The sequence below is a fragment of the Eriocheir sinensis genome, unplaced genomic scaffold (assembly GCF_024679095.1).
Source record: "Eriocheir sinensis breed Jianghai 21 unplaced genomic scaffold, ASM2467909v1 Scaffold259, whole genome shotgun sequence".
NCBI classification, from domain to species: Eukaryota; Metazoa; Arthropoda; class Malacostraca; order Decapoda; family Varunidae; genus Eriocheir; species Eriocheir sinensis.
In genome coordinates this window covers 245,001-261,658 of record NW_026111564.1, presented here as the reverse complement: position 1 = coordinate 261,658, position 16,658 = coordinate 245,001, and the positions used below count along the sequence as shown (strand labels likewise).

At 43.3% G+C, this 16,658-nt stretch overlaps 1 long non-coding RNA gene across 1 annotated transcript; it reads left to right on the top strand.

The window, feature by feature from the left end:
• Positions 1–1,694: 1,694 nt before the first annotated feature.
• Positions 1,695–10,236, top strand: LOC126991313 (uncharacterized). The gene is made up of 4 exons (XR_007745400.1): positions 1,695–2,055; positions 3,555–3,744; positions 5,608–5,744; positions 10,148–10,236. It is a non-coding gene; the product is annotated as an uncharacterized LOC126991313 (long non-coding RNA).
• The last annotated feature ends 6,422 nt before the right edge of the window (positions 10,237–16,658 follow it).

Genomic DNA, 16,658 nt, shown 5'->3' with positions numbered 1-16,658 from the left:
AGGTGACCTGCATTTTGTTTGGTAGAAGAAAATACACACAAGGTGGGAACTTATTACCCACTTTGGCATGTATGGTGTAAATAGATACTGGGAACAACTGCGAAGGTTCCATCACCAAGCCACACCTCAGCATTCTCTAAGACATGAAGTAAGTTCATGTCTCCCAAAATCAGGATCCTGCTGGGATCTTGAGAACCACTGTCATGCAGGACAATATCTGTGAACCTGGCAGGTATGGCAAAATTCAAGGATTGAGGGTTTGGTTCAACAGGGTTGGTTGCACGCCTTTTGGCCCTCACGTTGTCTTCCAGGGTTGATCTTTTGGGTAGCCTTTGGAGAACATCTTGTGACAAGCCAGTCATGTTTTCTGCCAAAATTGACCTGGTGGAATCTTGCCCAGCTGTCGCAGCAGACCTGATGTGTGACTGCACTTGCCTGACTTCTCCAGTTAGAGGATCCCCAGGGTGTGAATGATTAGGGTTTCCTTGACCATCAAGAACTATCCCCTGTAAGGTTCTTATACTGGCTGGACACTTGAATTTCACATTTTCTCTGCATCTCCAGGTGAGTTCTCCGTTCTTTCCCATTCGGTCTTTCCTCAGGACATACTCAAAGCCCCCAACCCTCTTCACTTGGTTTCCTCTTTCCGTCAAGTATGCCATTTTATCTAGCTTAGGCGAGTGCGTACGTGGGCAGAGCAGAGCAGCAAATGGCACTGATGATGCAAGAGCTGTGTTCAGAACAGGGACTTGCGAGGCGCTGTACACGGTGCGAACGTGTCCTGTTCCAGTCTACTATTGTACGCTACAGAGGGATCATTTTATTCGTTATCTATCTCTCACTAAACTGGTAAAATAGAGAAGAAGATGTGTGTGTTTTCGCTCGAGTCTGCATGTATATACGAGAGAGAGAGAGAGAGAGAGAGAGAGAGAGAGAGAGAGAGAGAGAGAGAGAGAGAGAGAGAGTTCACATTCACACGCACGCACTCACCTAAGTTAGAGATTGTGTGTTTTTGTAGGAGTCTGCATATTAATGTGTGTGTGTGAGAGAGAGAGAGAGAGAGAGAGAGAGAGAGAGAGAGAGAGAGAGAGAGAGAGAGAGAGAGAGAGAGAGAGAGAGAGTGTGTGTGTGTGTGTGTGTGTGTGTGTAAGCTAGAGAAGATTATATGTGTTTTTTCGCTCGAGTCTGCATATAAACGTGTGTTGGGTATACTAAAACTCCTACAACGTGTGTGTGTGTGAGAGAGAGAGAGAGAGAGAGTGTGTGTGTGTGTGTGTGTGTGTGTGTTCACATTCACACGCACACTCTCCCCTAAGCTAGAGAAGATTATGTGTGTGTTTTCGTTCGAGTGCATATATACGTGATGAGAGAGAGGGTGTGTTCACATTCGCAATTCCGAGGGCTGAATCCCGTGTGGGCTGAATCCTGTGGGCTGCATCCCGCGTGGGCTGAATCCCGTGTGGGCTGAATCCCGCGTGGGCTGAATCCCGCGTGGGCTGAATCCCATGTGGGCTGAATTCCGTGTGGGCTGAATTCCGTGGGCTGAATTCCGTGTGGGCGGAATCCCGTGTGGGCTGAATCCCGCGTGGGCTGAATTCCTTGGGCTGAATCCCGTGTGGACTGAACCCCGCGTGGGCTGAATTCCGTGGGCTGAATCCCGCGTGGGCTGAATTCCATGGGCTGAATCCCGTGTGGGCTGAATTCCATGGGCTGAATCCCGTGTGGGCTGAATTCCACGTCCACCCGGCTGGCGTCATCATGCCCAAAAGAAGAAGAAGAAGAAGAGTAGGTCCACGGGCCGGCCTGCGTAGCGCCATAAACCTTACTTTTTCTCGTGTTTTCCTTCAAACTACAATGACGAGAAGATCCACAGCCTGTGAGAAGAAGGTGGAGAGGACAGTGGCGGCCAGGGAAAGGAAGAAACACCGCAGAGAAGCCTTCATGTGACGAAAGTGCCCTTCCACTACGCCACCACCACAACCACTACCACAACCAGTACCACCACAACCACAACCAGTACCACCACAACCACCACCACCAAATCACCACACTAAGGTATCTTAGTACGATATAATTTACTTACTGATGTGACGTGCCATCTTCATTTCCTACATTGAAGAAGGAAAATGTTGTTATTGAAAAAGATGTTTCAGATAGGTGTGTTTGAAGTTAGTTTACTGGTAGGTTTTCAGGGTAGGCCTATGCATGGATAACTGAGTATTAGAAACAAATCAGTACTAGACAAGTGGAGGAAGAGGCCCGCTGTTGATGTGCCGAGGACCCCCAGTGGGTTAGGTAATTGCTTCCGGCAAAGGCCTATAACAAATGTGTTGACAAAATCCTTCAATATTAAGCTAGAGTTACCATTGTTTGGCTACAACATGGGAAAATAGAGGGAGTTGAGGGGGGCACAGCATTAAGATAGGTTAGAGCTGTGTGTAGTCCGAGCCTCCCATAGCTCAGAGGGGCCAGCCTCAGACAGACTGGTTAAGGAGTGCTACGCGGCTCTCCCGTCTCGGTGGGCGCCGATTTAATCCCCGGGGCCGGCAAGACCTTTCCTTGTCGGGATTAATTTCTCGTGTGTTAAGCTACACACTGTGGTCATGTGAGAGTGTAGAAAAGAGAAAATTCAGGGTGTTTCATGTGGTCCACAACAGGGATATCGTGTGCTGGCCCCAGGCGCTGAAAACTCACTCATTTAGTGGTACATAGGGTGCTTCGTGGTGCAGTGGTTAGCACGCTCGGCTCACGACTGAGAGAGCCCAGGTTTGATTCCCGGGCGGGGTGGAAAAATTTGGGCGGCTTTTCTCATACCCTACGCCCCTGTCCACCCAGCAGTGAATGGGTACCAGGTATTAATCGGGGATTGTGTCCTGTCTCCTGGGGTCTGTTCCCTTCTATAATTCCTTCCCCTTCTGTCTCTCTCCGGCATATGACCACAGATGTTGTGTCCTGTCTCCTGGGGTCTGTTCCCTTCTCCTATAATTCCTTCCCCTTCTGTCTCTCTCCGGCATATGACCACAGATGTTGTGTCCCGTCTCCTGGGGTCTGTTCCCTTCTCCTATAATTCCTTCCCCTTCTGTCTCTCTCCGGCATATGACCACAGATGTTGTGTCCCGTCTCCTGGGGTCTGTTCCCTTCTCCTATAATTCCTTCCCCTTCTGTCTCTCTCCGGCATATGACCATAGATGTTGTGCCGACTAAACCAAACTTTACAAATTTAGTGGTACATAGAAAGTAACATTGCCTCCATAGTAAATATCATCATGCCTTGCACAGAAATAAATAGTCAGGGTCTCAAAAATAATAGGCTACCCCTCCCTCAACAATACACATTATTATTATTATTATTATTATTATTATTATTATTATTATTATTATTATTATTATTATTATTATTGTTATTATTATTATCATTATTATTATCATTATTATTTCTACTACAATTTTTATTTCTTCATAGCTTACACTGGTATAGGAAATTGCCTCTATCATATTTGTTATTATTATTATTATTATTATTATTATTATTATTATTATTATTATTATTTCAGCGTGAAGATGTCAGGTCGCAACGCGTTGGTCCATCGGAGCACCTTCCAGAACGCCAACCAGGTGGTGGAGTTGACCACACGCACCATTCCCAAGGCTCAACACCACCACCACCACCACCAGCGAGGACATCAACACCATTCACCACCACCATTGAGGCCAGATCACACCACCACCACCACCAACACCAGGGTGCTCTATGAAGGGTTTAGTGTCCATGTCGTCAAGTCCATCTCCCTCAATCTGTTCTGGGACCATTTTAGTTACAATTTTCTGTATCCTTTCCAGCTCCACATACTCCTTTCTGCGGCCTGTCAGTCCATGCTTCCATGTTTCTTCCCGCAAGCTGTTCCATGTGTTAACACTTCTGTGTGAAAAACTTTACTTCTTCCAGTCACTCAATCAGGTTCCTTTGTTAAGTTTCTTTCCGTGTCCTCTCAGCCCCTGCGTTACTGATGCTAAGAAGAGATCATCTCTATCCACCTCATCAAACAGGGGGCTTCGTGGTGCAGTGGTTAGCACACTCGGCTCACGACCGAGAGAGCCCGGGTTCGATTCCCGGGCGGATTGGAAAAATCTGGGCGGCTTTTCCGATACCCTACGCCCCTGTCCACCCAGCAGTGAATGGGTACTACCAGGTATTAATCGGGGGTTGTGTCTCGTCTCCTGGGGTCTGTTCCCTTCTCCTATAATTCCTTCCCCTTCTGTCTCTCCCTGGCATATGACCACAGATGTTGCACCCAATAAACAAAACTTTCCAACTCTTTCCTCATCAAACTTATTTACCAACTTGTACAGTGTGATCAAATCTCCTCTCTCCCTTCTTTGTTCCAGTGTCGTCAAGTCCATCTCCCTCAATCTGTCTTCATACATCATATTCGAGAGTTCTGGGACCATTTTGTTGCAATTCTCTGTCTTGAGTCCAACCTCATAATCTTCCTTTGCATAGTTTTTCCTTTTTTCCTTACATGCCTCATCTTGGTATTCAAATCCTTCCATAGTTTTCATCTGTCATAGTTGATGCCATTCTTTCCTAAGGGGCACTCGTGACTGACTCCTTCATCTAACTCAACATTTTTTGTGAAAATTAGGTCAAGTCTTGATGGTTGGTCATCTCCTCTTAGCCTTGTTTCTCCTTTAACCCACTGCATCAACAGATTATCACATCAGGTGTGTGTGTGTTTAGTTAGTTGTTGTATTTACCTAGTTGTAGTTTTATAGGGCCTGGGCTTGACGTTCGTGTGGTCCCGTCTCTGTATCTACATTTATCCAACTTTTCCTTGAAGCTTTGCACACTCCTTTCTGATACTACATCCTCACTTAGTCTGTTCCAAACCTCTGTACTTCTTTGCGGGAAGCTATATTTCTTTATGTCTCTCAAGCATCTTCCCTTCCTCAATTTTTGACTGTGTCCTCTTGTGTTCCTGGTGGTAATTTCTTCTTTTAGTGGTAACTCCTCGTTGTCTACTTCTTCCATTTTGCTCTAATTTGTAGATTTGTATTAGGTCTCCTGTTTCTCTTCTTTGTTCTAGTGTTGGTAAGTCCATTTCCTTTACTGTCTCCTCGTATGTCAATCCCTGGAACCATTTTTGTTGCCATCTTTTGTATTCTTTCTAGTTTCTTGATGTGTTTCTTCTTATGGGGAGACCACACTGCCTCTGCATGTGTGTGTGTGTGTGTGTGTGTGTGTGTAAGATTGACTGACTGATGAATGAATGACTGTGAGATTAAGGTTGGTATTACAAGACAGTTTCCCTGCTCACATCAGCTACTTCTAAAGGTCAAAGGGGGATATCAGTCAGGTTCTAATGAGTGTTCTTCAGGCTCATGGTACAGAAGAAGGGTTAAACTACCACCAGGGTCATAAAACTACTCCTGGAAATGCCCACAACTCCTGCGAAAGCCTTGTCAAATAGGTGTTCTTGGGCGGCGAAATGTCTAATAATACGACCCTAAGTAAATAACTTCCTGATGGAGTGGATGATTGACTTGGCAACTTGTAGCCTTACTCTCAGCCATTTCAAGTTCCCGACTGATGTACTAACACTCCCTCAGACTGGCTACAGTGAAGGTCGTGGCAGCCAAGCAGAGAGTGTACTGAAACTCCTGCTGTGAGCTACTCGATCCTGAGGGCCAAGACCTGCACCCTCACCACCCCTGTAAAGGATGCCCATCTGACCCAACCCTCCACGGTGAGTCTGTCCCACTTAATGTTGCAAGAGTTATCCGGTATCTTCACTCTCTCATGCTTTCCCTATGTCCTGTGCTGTCCAACTTAATAATGTGAGAGTTAACTGGTGTTTTCACTATCATCTTTTTAGTGTCTGATTAAAAACTAATGCAAGAGTAATGGTGTCTTCACATTTTTGTTCCTGTTGAGTGCCTGGACTTATCAGCTGTCTTGTGCTGTCCAACTTATTAATGCAAGAGTCATGGTGTTTTTTGTTCCTGTTGGGTGCCTGGACCTATCAGCTGTCTTGTGCTGTCCAACTTATTAATGCAAGAGTCGTGGTATCTTCACTCTTTTGTTCCTGTTGGGTGCCTGGACCTATCAGCTGTCCAACTTATTAATGCAAGAATTGGCCTGTATCTTCACTCTTAACCCCTTCACTATGGCCGGGCCAAAACAGCGCCCCGTGCCATATCCGGGATCGCCACGCGCGCCAAATTTCAAATGTCGCTATTGAATATAACAAGTTTTCAGCCATACGCTCAACATAATCATCATGTATTATATATGAAAACATGCAGAATGGACCGTATTGGCTATACAGGCAGTGCCACATGTGGCCACTTGGTGAACTGTCAAAGCAGTACTTTCCATAGAATTCAAGTTATGTACTAGAGTGCATCTGAGGCTGCCTCCAGGATACAAGGCCTTGGCAGAGTCACCGCTCTGAGCCTACGACCGCTCACTTATTACCTCTACTCGATTTCCTGACACTACTATTTGACCTGGAGAAAAACTGAAATCGGGCAGGAGTGAAGCGTGTGCAATGTCATCGGCTTGGAGCGATGGCGGCACCATGGCCGTGTATGTATCTCGGAGACAGCTTCAGACACACACTATTCTATAACTTGAAATCTATGGAAAGTACAGCTTGGAGTTGAGTGGCCATATGCCTGTATAGCCAATGCGGTCCATTAAATGGTGCACATAAAGAAACTCACTACGGCCGGGCCAAAACAGCACGCCACACCGTATCCGGGATCGCCGCGCGCGCCAAATTTCAAATGTCGCTATTAAATATAACAAGTTTTCAGCCATAAACTCAACACAATCATCATGTATTATATATGAAAACATGCAGAATTAAATGGTGCATATAAAGAAACATAAATTAATTGATAATTTTGAGATGTAAGCATAAATATAGAGATAAAATAACTTGTATATTGGTTAAAGCGAGCCAGGACGCAGTATGCGCGTCCTGGGATGTGGTACGGGGCACGCAAGGACACAGTATACACGTCCTCGTGTTGTAGGGGTTAAGCCTTCCCTGTGTCCTGTGCTGTCACCTCTGTAATGCAAGTGGTGGACAATATGAGATACCCTTTGCCTCACAGTTAATGGCCACATAATGAGGTAGAGGAATGAGATAAGATTCATATAAAGCCGTATTTTTGAAAAGGGGAAGGGAGGACTCACCTGATAAAAGATGGCTTTATTTTGTACACTTTTTATTCCTTTTTAAATAAAAACACCATACATAACAGGCAGTAGCTTAGCCAGTAGACTATTAGTGCTGCCTTGGAGAATCTTGGAACCATTTGCTGAACTGAGTGCAGACCAACGTGGCTCACATGAAGCACTTACGAGACTTGGCAACAGAAAACTCCTCAGTTGTATCCTTGACGTGCTAATTTCCCTCAGTAACTCAAAGCTGCTCAATACTCATTAGAGAGAGGTGGTTCAATCTTGTTTGAACCATACTGACTCTTACTTCTTGAGTCTAGTTAATTTTGGAAAGGAGCGTTCACCACTGCAGTTGGTGACCATTAGAGTTAAATAAATCTTCAACGCGATCTCGACATTAGGAGAACAAGACCCAAAAGAATGATCAACTCTCAGACGATACAATGTCATCTCGTAAAGGTCTTGTTGAGATCCAGCAACAGTACAGCCGGGTTGGACCGCAACAGCATTGATCCAATATTTCCCAAAATATATAAGGTACGTCAAGTTTGCAGTATATTGACAGGCCAACATTCGCTGCAGATTTATCTTTACTCAATGTTATGATAACCCCTCGAATGTTGGTCTGTGAATGTGCCGACAACTTAACGTACACCTATTGAATACACACCAGCAGAGCGGTCGCTTCTGAAAATAAAAAAACTATTTCATACCCCTTTGTCATCACGATATATTATTATACTCAATACCCTGCCAACGTACTACTGGCTTACTCATGAGTACAGATACTATTGATGAGAGGCCAAAACTCACACTTAGATTCAGCTGTGTACTTGTGCCTCGACCGCCATTAAACCTTTTTTCTGTTATTGATATTTAATATAATCTATACTACTAAACTTTTATCTGCATTAATAGGTTAAGTATATTATGTATAACACACCCCTAACTTACCCTACAGACAGTCAAGGAAATACACATTTTAACCCGTCCGCTGCAATTGGCACGGATTTGGCTTTCACTGGTAGCCTGGTGAACTTATACTCCCAGGTCTTTCTCTGCCTCTGTGGTGGATAGTGGAGTGTTTCCTATATGGTATTGGTGTGCTGGATATCCCTCCCAAGGTGCAGGACTACATTTTTCTTCATTGAATTGTAGCAGCCACTTTTTGCTCCACTCCTGTAGCTTGGTGAGGTCTTCTTGTAGGAAATCCGTAGTCAAGGGGTTAAGAGAATCCATCGCCAGGACCTTCATGCTATTCAATTTACACATGTTTATGTCTGCTGGAGCCTTGGGTCCAGCTGCAACACCCACAAGTCCGGATCTGGACCGCGGGCCGCCAGTTGAGTTGGGAAGCCCTGGACTATATGCCGTATATGGTGTACTACAATGCCAGGCTTATTATACTATGCCCTAGTGAAGTTTTCTATAGTTTCTTATCCCGGAAGCAGTGACGGGCCAGATTTGTGCCGTGATATAAACCCCCAAAAATAGATGATACATAATCTGATCACAAATGCTTTGATATATTATATTATGGAATGGTTTGTGTAAGGGGTGATTTTTTTTCATTTTTCTCGCTTAGAGGGACCATTAAGAAACATGATCCCCGCAGCTACCGGGTTATATATAGTAATATCATATATAATATAACAAAAAATCCAGAAAATGAGTAATTATTTTGTCTCGGCCTTCTGTGCCTAAGGACAAAAAATTTAGTTACTAATTTTTTACATTCCCACGGGGCCTGTAGCACGTGCTAAATGTGCTACTAGGTTAACCCTTGAATGTGGATTTCTACAGTTAGACATCACCAAGCTACTGAAATGGAGCAAAAAGTGGCTGCTACAATTCAATGAAGAAAAATGTAAAGTCCTGCACCATGGGAGGGGATATCCAGCACACCAATACCACATGGGAAACACTCCACTATCCACCACAGAGGCAGAGAAAGACCTGGGAGTGTATGTTACCAGGCTACCAGTGAAGGGATATCCAGCACACCAATACCACATGGGAAACACTCCACTATCCACCACAGAGGCAGAGAAAGACCTGGGACTATATGTTACCAGGCTACCAGTGAAGGGATATCCACCACACCAATACCACATGGGAAACACTCCACTATCCACCACAGAGACAGAGAAAGACCTGGGAGTATATGTTACCAGGCTACCAGTGAAGGGATATCCAGCACACCAATACCACATGGGAAACACTCCACTTTCCACCACAGAGGCAGAGAAAGACCTGGGACTATATCTTACCAGGCTACCAGGGAAGGCCAAATCCATGCCAATCACAGCGGAAGGGTTAAATCGACACTGAGTCACTTAAATATAATGAACTTAGCAATACCCTTATACTGACTCACTATGTTACATAATAAGAACCACAACCAGGGCTGCACATATGAATCTTACCAGGGCACACACTAAGAATTATTTGTCCTGGTATAGTGTGGCTAATTCTTCTGGCTCCGTGGTGTAGTGGTTAGCATGCCTACCTATGAATCTGCCAGCCAGGTTGGGATCCTCCCTGGACAGTCATTTAATTGTGGATGTACCAAGTGTTAGACCTAATGTATAGCTATCGTCTCTCTCTCTCTCTCTCTCTCTCTCTCTCTCTCTCTCTCTCTCTCTCTCTCTCTCTCTCTCTCTCTCTCTCTCTCTCTCTCTCCTTCATCATTTCTCTCCTTCTCTTCCTCCTTCCTTCCTTCCTTCCCAGTGTTCCTTCTTCCACCCTCAGACGTTCCTTCCTTCCTTCCTTCTCAGTGTTCCTTCGTCCAGCCTCATACCTTCCTTCCTTCTTTTCCAGTGTTCCTTCGTCCACCCTCAGACCTTCCTTCCTTCCTTCCTTCCCAGTGTTCCTTTATCCAGCCTCATACCTTCCTTCCTTCCTTCCTTCCTTTTCATTGTCATTCTCCCTTGTGATGTTTTCCTTTCCTTCCTCCAGTGTGCCCCTGAGAGCTCCCTGCAGCACAGGAGTCTCTTCTTGGACGGCTCAGAGGCACAGAAGATGTAGCCAGACTTGCCGGCCAAACCGAGGGTGAGTCCACACCCTGAGACACTTATGTTAGCCTGTCTGTCTGTCTGCTCCAACAACCCTCAACTCTACAGGAAACTGTTAATTAAAAGATGAGACACTTTTGTTAGTCTGTCTACTTAAATTAGTCTTGTCTTGGTCTGTTTACTTGGTCTTGACACAAAGTAATGACATCAAGATAATTATGGAACAACAATGAGAATAAGTCACACACCTGCCCCAAAATGTTCAGACTCATAATATATATTATATATATATATATATATATATATATATATATATATATATATATATATATATATATATATATATATATATATATATATATATATATATATATATATATATATATATATATATATATATATATATATATATATATATATATATATATATATATATATATATATATATATATATATATATATATATATATATATATATATATATATATATATATATATATATATATATATATATATATATATATATATATATATATATATATATAAATAAATTATTTGTATTTGATGGCTCATAAGACGCACTTTTTTTCCCCAAAACTGTCTCAAAATCATCCTGCATCTGGTAAGGTCAAGGTTCAGCTTAGGTTAGTGGCTAGGTAGGTTCAATCCGTATTCTTAAATTAAACTTCTGTAACCACAGTAAAAGCAGTGGTTCATGTTCATCAAAACAAGCAAAGAAGAGAGATCGTTCAAGAATACCAAATAGGGGCACAAGCCCACCTGACCCCCCACGGATCCCCAACGGAGTGATTCTCCATCTACCAATAAATCTTCCTTGTGTAATGATAGTTAGTCAAGTTATGTATTGATTAGGTGTAGGCATGTTTAAAGCTGGGTGGAGACCTAAATAATGCTGTCCTTAGTAATAAATAGTGATGGAGTTGAAGTTCAATGAAGTCACTCTGCAATGTTTATGACCATTTGGCATGCATAGCTACCATTTGCAAAAGGCATACAGAAATAGGTACTAAATCAACAATTCCATCTCATAGAAAAAGCCCTCTGAACACGATGGTGTATACAGATTTTTCTGCATAAACGCCAAATAAGTGAAGCACGGAACTATTTATAAAAACATTTCTCGCCATCATCCCCTCGGCATTGGTGCGAGTAAAACTGGTTTTGTGGGCCCTCGTTGTTTGACAACCTCGCCTCGCCTTTGCTTTTTCGTGTAATAATAATCCTTGATATGCACTTATTCACAACGTCGTAGTGAGTGAATGAGTCTTAATTGCTTCAAGGATAGCCTTCATTGATGTCTCTTTAATAAACATGGCATCATTATAGTCACTTCCGGCTATGTTTTGGTTTCAGTTAATCACAGTATCTTTCTTTTTTAATAGTATCACACATCCTTTGTTTCATTTTCCATTAATCCTGATATTTTCTTCATGTTTTCACAATTCAGTGTCCAACGATTATCTTCCTGAATGTGCTATTGTACATTTGCAGGAGAGGCTTACATAACTGAATCTTATAGATCTTGGCCTCCTCTTTCCAATGGTGCTCTTTTGTTTGAGCAGCTGTGATGAATAGTTTTGAGATAGAGTGGTTAAGAGATCCCTCTCCCCTGTTGGGCTGCTTCCAGCGCACCTTGGGGACAAGTCCTGCTGTGAGCACTCAGTAAGAGCAGTGCCAAAGGATAAAAGAATTGCTGAAAACAGGAACAGCAGATACTGTGCCGGCAATGCCAGAACAAATTGCGCAGAGTTCTCAGGCAGTTTGTGGCGTTCTCCTGGACGCGTGACTGACCCACGTTCACCTCCATCTTGGACGATACATCAAGTTAGCTTCCTTCAGTTGCCTCAAGAATAGGAAACTGTAATAAGTAAACCTTGGTGCCAAAAGAAGCCTCTGCACACTCCAAGTGATAATAACTGCTTGAGGAGTCTCCCTAACAACCGTGTAACACAGTGATTCGTGTTTTTTGTGTCATTTATCATTGATATTTGTTAGTAAATTACTTTTATTTTGTAGCCTTAAACAATATTTCCAGCTATAATTGTTTTCTGGTAATATTTGTGGATGAGGGACGCATTAATCAGTATTCATATTAAAAATTTCAATGGAGGAAGTTTGTTTTGGCTTACAGTGTTTTGTCATGCCGCAAAAATTCCCAACAAATTAACTTTTCAACATTCCAGGGACGCCAGATAATGCTCTTTTGTGCCCTGTACCATATCCGAGGACGCGATACTGCCCTGGCTTGCTTTAGCCAATATAAGATTTATTTTATCTATATTTATGCTAACATCTCAAAATTATCAATTAATTTGCTTCTTTATGTGCACCATTCAATTCTGCATGTTTTCATATAATTATAATACATGATGATTATGTTGAGTTTATGGCTGAAAACTTGTTATATTCAATAGCGACATTTGAAATTTGCACGCATGGCATCTTGGATACGGCTGGGCGCTGTTTTGGCCTGGCCGTAGTGAAGGGTTAAACTCATAAACTGACTGTATCTTTAAATTTCCGCTTGTAACGGACTGAGTCCCCCCAAAAAATTAGCCCATTATATCCAGGGTTTACTGTACCTTGGTAGTGTAGTGCATAACAGCAGTGGGTCTCAACAGGCCTGGCAGACCATGGTGTTGTGGAGTCACTCAGTACAATATATTACATTGTCAATATCTAGGTAGGGAAATTTAAGTCCCTGTGTGTGCTCTTCTTCTCTCTCTCTCCTCTCTTTCTCTTCTCTCCTTTTCTTCTCCTTTTCCTCCATTTACCTTCTCCTCTTCTTCCTCTTCCTCCTCCATTTCTTCTCTCTTCCTCTCCTCCTTTCTTTCTCTTCCTTCTTCCTCTTCCTTCCTTCTTCCTCCCTCCATTTGGTTCTCTCCTTTTTTCCTCCTCCTCCTCTTCTTCCTCTCTTTCTTCCTCATTTGGTCTCTCTCTCTTTCCTCCCTTCTATTCTCTTTTCTTCTCCATTTTCCTTCCTTCCTCCTTTCTCTCTCCTTCCTTCCTTCCTCTTCTCTCATTTTTCTATTTCTCTTCCTTCCTCCTCTCTCTCTCTCTCTCTCTCTCTCTCCATCTCTCCTTTTCCTTCCTTCCTTTTTCTCTTTCTTCCTCTTCCCTCCTCCTTCCATTTTTCCTCCTTCCTTTCCTTTCTTTTCTTCTGATCATCACATTTTTTCTCTCTCTCTCTCTCTCTCTCTCTCTCTCTCTCTCTTAGCATAGTTTCTCTCTCTCCTCTCTCTCTCTCTCTCTCTCTCTCTCTCTCTCTCTCTCTCTCTCTAATCCATTAATGGAGTTATTCTCCTCAGGTGTGTGTTGATGCTGGGACCAAGAAGAAGAAGAAGAAGAGGAAGAGGAGGAAGATGATAATGACAACAGAAGATCAGAAGAAGACGAGGAGGAGGAGGAATGGAAGAAGAGAAGAGTACACACGCACACATACACATACACACACATGACAAACACCTTTTTAGATATTTTTCATTTTTATTAGTCCATACAACATACATTAGCTATATACATATTATACAACATATGCATAACTATATACATTAGACCATAGAGTGAGTGAGTGAGAGAGAGAGGTCTCTCTCTCTCTCTCCTCTCTCTCACCTCACCACAGCTCACAGGACCCCACAGATGTACCCCTCACAGTATGTCGACAACCCCCACAGACACATACCCCCAGCCTCATGAAGGACCCCTCCTCCCTCCCTCCCCCTAGCCAACAGAGCCTTATCATTGTTACTATGTGTATGTATGTATGTGTGTTTTTCTATTAATAAAAAGTTAATTTGTAATGTTTGTGTGTTATATTCCTATGAGAGAGGAAAAGGTAAAGAGGGAGAGACAGAATGTAATGAGAAGAATAAGAGAGAGAGGAGGTAAGGGAAGGAGAGAGATGAGAGAAGGAAAATAAATAATGAAAGAACTGGAGAAATTTACCAATAAAAGAGAGAGAGAAAGGTATCAGAAGGGAGAGAGAGAGAGAGAGAGAGGAAAAGGTAAAGAGGGAGAGAAAACGAAATGAGAAGCAAGAGAGAGAGAGAGAGAGAGAGAGAGAGAGAGAGGTAAGGCAAGGTAAGGTAAGGCAGGGTAAGGTAAGATAAGAAGATACAAACAAAATAAACTGTTAACTGTATGTACCTAGCTAACCGTATGAGACTGTTATATATACTCTATAACAAAGGGAATATTATTTTAGCAGAGAGAAAGAAAGAGAGAAAGAAAGCTCGCTCTAAACTGTATATGTCTACCCAGTGAGAGGAAGCTGAACTCTATAACACAGGCAATATTATCTTAACAGAGAGAAAGAAAGCTAGCTCTAAACTGTATAAAACTAACTATCTCAACTGTAGGCGAACTGACCTCAACTATACAGTAAACCCTGGATATAACGGACCCGCTTATAATGGATTTCGGATATAACAGACAAGGTCAGAGGGTCAGAAATCCACCGGGACCGACCAAGAATAGTTTTGAACCACCCGTTTCTGGTAACTACAACAGCTTATTATTAACCCGGTAGCAGCGTGGATCATGTTTCTTAATGGTCCCTCTAAGTGAGAAAAATGAGAAAAAAATATCACCCCTCACACAAACCATTTCATAATATATATCAAAGCATTTATGATCAGATTATGTATCCTCTATTTTTTTGGGGTTATATCATGGCACAAATTTGGCCTGTCGCTGCTACACGGTTAACTACATACATAATACAGTAAACCCTGGATATAACGGACCCGCTCATAATGGATTTTGGATATAGCGGACAAGGTCAGAGGGTGAGAAATCCACGGGGACGGACCGAGAATAGCTTTTGAACCACCCGCTTCTGGAAAATACAACAGCTTAACCAAATACAAGTACAGTAAACCCTCGAAATAACATACACGATTAAAATGCATTTCAGATATAACGGAGAAGATCAGAAAAAGTTGGAAAGTTTGGTTTAGTGGCGAACATCTGTGGTCATATGCGAGACAGAAGGGGAAGGAATTATAGGAGAAGGCAACAGACCCCAGGAGACGGGACACAACCCCCGATTAATACCTGGTACCCATTCACTCCTGGGTGGACAGGGGCGTAGGGTATCAGAAAAGCCACCCAAATTTTTCCACTCCGTCCGGGAATCGAACCCGGGCTCTAAAGGTTGTGAGCCGAGTGTGCTAACCACTGCACCACGAAGCCTCGAGAAGGTCAGAGGGTCAGAAATCCATGCGATCAAGAATGTTTTTTGAATAAACTGCGCCCGGTAAGTAGCCACCTTGCCCTCCGCCCTTTATCTGCTGCCCCATCCTTGGGTTCCAATAGTCTGCCTCAGCCCACCTCATGAAATATATTCCTCCTCGTCGTTTCCATTGACTCAGTGCGTCGTGGACTGGACCGGCCCACTGTGTCATAGACTCGCTCAACACAAGTACAGTAAACCTTCGATATAACAAACTAATGTGGGGGGAACTTAGTCCGTTAGTGCCGAAAGTCCATTATAAGCGGCAAAGATTTTTAAAAACGTAAAATAATCAAACAACAAACCTAGTAAACGCAGGTATGTATATATTTTTTTTATCGTGTATGTTGTGTGCACGCTGTCTGTACGGCCACACTTAGCGACAGACTCCGAGGCACTGAGGTTGCCAGGTTGCCAGTGGGTCTTGCAGGGTTGTTACAGGTATAGGTAAAATTTTACAAGCGCGCCAATCTCGCACTGGCAGACGAAATTTTTTTTTTTTGGGGGGGTGGGGGGGTAGTTTTCGGTGTGTTATGAAATAATCTGCTAACTGTTTCTGTCACAAATAATTAAATGAAGAACGTATTCATACCACAGGAAAGTCCTATGCATCAATCCAGGACGTAAATGTAATGGAAAATAGCCAAGTGTTTGTGAGTGTCGGTACAGGCACAGCTTAAGGAGTGTCGAGGGGGCTAGACCCTCACTTAGGTAGGTTAGGTTAAGTTATTTTTGGTTAGTAAATTTATTGGGCACGCGTTGTGGGGCGCGGGAATACACAGCGCGGGAAGGGACATGGCGGCGGCTTGCGTGTTCCGAGAAATACCCCTCACAGAAATAAGTCACTCTGGTGTCCATCACGCACTGGGGGAATACACGGCAGGAAAAACATCAATTAGCCTGGTTTTGTTCTACTTTATCCACTTGTGATCTTTGTGGGTGGTGAGTGAAGTATAGAGGGTTTGGTTTAGTGGGCAGCGCAACATCTGTGGTCATATGCCGGAGGGAGACAGAAGGGGAAGGAATTATAGGAGAAGGCAACAGATCCCAGGAGACGGGACACAACCCCCGATTAATACCTGGTACACTGCTGGGTGGACAGGGGCGTAGGGTATCGGAAAAGCCGCCCAAATTTTTCAACTCCGCCCAGGAATCGAACCCGGTGTGAAATATAGAAACTGTAAGCAAGCTGAACATTTCT